The sequence below is a fragment of the Solanum stenotomum genome, chromosome 3 (assembly GCF_019186545.1).
Source record: "Solanum stenotomum isolate F172 chromosome 3, ASM1918654v1, whole genome shotgun sequence".
Lineage (NCBI taxonomy): Eukaryota > Viridiplantae > Streptophyta > Magnoliopsida > Solanales > Solanaceae > Solanum > Solanum stenotomum.
This window is the reverse complement of record NC_064284.1, coordinates 32,528,481-32,532,617: the sequence shown is the minus strand read 5'-3', so window position 1 is coordinate 32,532,617 and position 4,137 is coordinate 32,528,481. Positions and strand designations below refer to the sequence as shown.

Sequence of the window (4,137 nt, the reverse complement as noted above, 5' to 3'; positions counted from 1 at the left end):
AAAGCCAAACCTTAAAGAGAGACCCTAAAATTTTGAGAAGTATTTTGTTTCTTTAATCTCTTTAATAATTTTAGATCACTTACCAATAAGTTTAATAATTCATTTGTATATTATTTCCAAGGTAATGACTATGAATTTCGTCATGCTTTCCAGGTACATGGACCTTTCCAGGGCCGACTCAACAAGATCGGAGGCCTAAAGCCAAACCTTAAAGAGAGGCCCTAATATTTTGAGAAGTATTTTGTTTCTTTAATCTCTTTAATAATTTTAGATCACTTACCAATAAGTTTAATAATTCATTTGTATATTATGTCCAAGGTAATGACTATGAATTTTGTCATGCTTATTCTTCAAATATGTTCTTGCAGAGATGGATCAAATTAATTAATCATTTCAATTAGACTTTAAAAATTAGCATTACTTTCTTGATAGATCTTTTCATTTGTTCCCCTAAATGCTAAATTATTTTTCCAAAGAGTTTGGATCACGTCAATAATTCTTGATAATACATTTTTCTACTACACTTTATACTACAAGAAACAGTGTTTATTGTGGCGCAAAATGTCGCCACAAAAGGTCATAAAGTCGCCACTAATGATATATAGTAGCGACTACTTCCCCGTTGGTAGTACTTCCATAACTAAAGGTTTTTTGTGACGACAAATGAAAGTCGCTACAATAAAAGAGTATTTGTGGCGACATAAAGCGTCACAATATGTAAATAACTATGCCACCAAAACCAAAGTTACAATACACATATTTGGCCTAGTCGCCACTAAATAACGATTTTTAGTGGCAACTTTGCTGCCACAAAAACCTATAATGATCTGTGGCGAGTTAATGTCGCCACTAAATAACATTTTTTAGTGGCAACTTTGCTGCCACAAAAACCTATAATGATTTGTGGCGAGTTGATGTCGCCTCTAAATAAAGGTATTTAGTAGTGACTCCTCCCGCTACAAAAATATATTAACTATCCGTGGAAGCCCTTTTTCCATTGCAAAAGGCTACTTTTAATAGCAACATAAGTCGCCACAAAAACTACTATAACATTTGCTGCAACATATATTTCATTACTAAATATTTACCACTGATCAACAATAATAACAATAAAAAACTATAAATCAAATTCTCTAAATTTAATATATAGCTATTAAGAACATCTAAAGTATTTCACAAAATGAAAATATTATAAATACAAAAAATTCAACTACATAATAGTACTTCCATTAATGTTGTATCCATATTATACATACATGTGATCAAAATAAAAAAAATATTTCAATTGTATATGCATATACATATGGTCAAAAAGCAAAAACTTCCATTGCAGGCCTTCAAACTTCTTTTAGATTGGCCCCATTGTTTAAGAAACTTGTCCCTGTAATTAGAAAAAACACAATCACTTTCTAATTCAAATAATAGAAGAGGTGATATAGATAACATAGGAAAAGATAAGTGTCTTATTTGCATATTTCATTCTCCCAGAATTTCCAGTAACATCGAAAGACAGGTTCCCAAGTCTAATGCATCTAATGAAAAAATTGAACAACCTCAAGTAAAGCCTCTCTATCCTCCCAAAAAAGATCAGATTGTTGAACCTGTTCCTTATACATTATTACAGACTTATGCTGATCGTCTTAGATATAATCAGGCTAAGAGTGATGTCCCTATATCCCTGACTATTGCTTTTACTGTAAACATCAAGGTCATTTAGATCATGATTGTACGATAAAACAAAGAGATGAAGACCGTAAAAAAAGAAAGGAAATAGAAAATGGAAAAGGCAAAAACAAAAAAGAATTTGACACTATTCCTCAGCAGTCACAGGTACAGAAAGAACCAGGTCAAAAGGAGGCTAATAAGAATAGATAGCAAAAGGACTTGGACACAAGAGGAAAGCAGCAGGAGGATCACTAGCAAACACAAAGAAAAAAGAACACTAACCAGCAGCAAGCACCAAAGAGTCTCACCAAGCAAGTTGATCAACAACATACTTCACAAGCACGTATAATCTCTATTCCTACACACAATCTATATATTGATCTAGATGTGCAGGAACACACACAAAGTGTGCAGGAACTAACCAAGGGCAAGGGAAACACAAATGCTGGCAGCACTCAAGCTGTCACAAAAATGAGTCGGCAGCAACAGGAATAAGGAGAAAAGCAAATTAATGTGGCAAAGAAATCTGGAAAGAAGATTACTGCAACTCCACCACAGGTTGATCCTCAAGTTCCAGTAAATAAAAAAGGCAATCAAACAAAGGCAGTGCATAAACAATAGTTCACTGCTTGCAACAGCTGGAATCAAGCCATGTTTCTCAAAATAACAAGACAACAAGTAAATTTAGTTCAACTGCGATACAGTATGAAAAGGCATTAGCAAACAAAGAAAACATTCCTGTATTTTCAAACTTCCACCAGAAGATTAACTTGTATTTATGTCAATAATTTCATCAAACTCTTTGTATATGTTATTCAAAATCAGATTTAAAGAAACAAGCCAATAACTATAATAAGTAAGAAAAAAGAATTGTTAAAGAAATAAATTGAATTGTTAAGAAGAAAAAGATAAAGTACATGTTGCATCCTAGTCATGATAGCGGCCATTTGTTCTTGGAACATTTTGTCAACTTTACCTTTCATGTGTTCACGCTCCTCTTCCAATTTTTTTTGTAGATCTTCTTCCATACTCCTTTTTAAATCTACCGCCATGTGTTCACGTTCTTCTTGTAGCTTTCGTTCCATATTAACTTGCATCTCTTGACGCATACTTTCCATTGCTAAAGACACACTAGCCTCTATGTCTGCCTGTTGTATTTGAGCTTTTTTAGGAGGCTTTTTCCCATATCCTTTTCCATGAAGATAGCCTAATCTCTCACTGAGAACTGAGGATAAAATCTCATCCCTAGTCATGGGAGTTTCAATCTCTTTTGATTGTTGTTGAACAACAAGTTGTTTGAGCTGGCTCTATAATAATATGTACCTGTTACATCAAAACATAATGGACATATTGAAACTAACATGTAGTAAGTCAGTAAGATAGTAAGGCAATGATTTTAGAAAATTACATGAATCTGTTGGGATTGTGGATCCAACCATACACGTTCTTCGCTAGCACTTTTACGTGTGTGTTGGATCTCCCAGACTTTATCTGGTGAGTCTATTTCACCTGATAATGGATCTCTCTGCAATATAATTCAATAAGGAAAACACACAAGAACACGTATATGTAGTAATAGGAAAAAAATATATTTTCACCGTAGATTCCTCTACTTCTGCGAATGATCTTGTACCACAAGAATGCTTAGTTATTTATTTTTCTCTATTGTTTTTGTTTCTTTCACTGATAACCTGCAATATATCAGAATATATTTATTCAAAGAGAAAACTAACATTCGACCATACTAGGTATTTTCTAAATTCAATAACTCTTGTTATTAATTAAATTACCTTGAATTTCTCACTGCCAAAATACTTAACTAGGTATTTCCAGTCCTCCAACTCAACATCCTCAGGACGATTAGACAATCTGTCTTCATCCGTACTATAGGCACAATGGTGATAATGTAATTGAGCTTTCCAAGCTCTAAAGAGTCTTTGCATAGTGCTTATCACAAAGCCTTGTAACTTATGTGCTCGCAGCCCACCAGAAACTTCAAATTTGTCCTGAACAAATTGTAACATTAAATTTGATAATTCAAGTAATAGAAAAGAAATACAACTTTGAAAGTGATTTATTACCTTGACCTTATACCACATTGCTTCTCCATGTTTTGAAACAATATTCTGCCAATTTCCATCTTGAAATGAGATATTGCTCCTCATGATCAAGCCTGCGTAATTAACAATATCTCTAGCCCCAGAACCCACAACTCTATCAATATCATCTGGAATATGTTACCTCTCAATAGAGTACATATTCTGATATTGAACTGGTCCACCAAGTTTTGCCTCTCTGACCAAGTGTATCGGCAAATGAATCATGACATCAAAAAATGCAGGAGGAAAAACCATTTGAAGTTTACACAATATGATTGGAATTTCAGCCTCAAGGATATCAAGATCTTCAATTGTCAAGCACTTAAAGTATAGATTCTTGAAAAAATTGCCTAAGGCTATAATTGGTTCACAC

General features: G+C 33.6%; 1 pseudogene; it reads right to left on the bottom strand.

Moving 5' to 3' along the window:
* Positions 1–1,196: 1,196 nt before the first annotated feature.
* Positions 1,197–3,899, bottom strand: LOC125858880 (uncharacterized; annotated as a pseudogene).
* Positions 3,900–4,137: the final 238 nt, after the last annotated feature.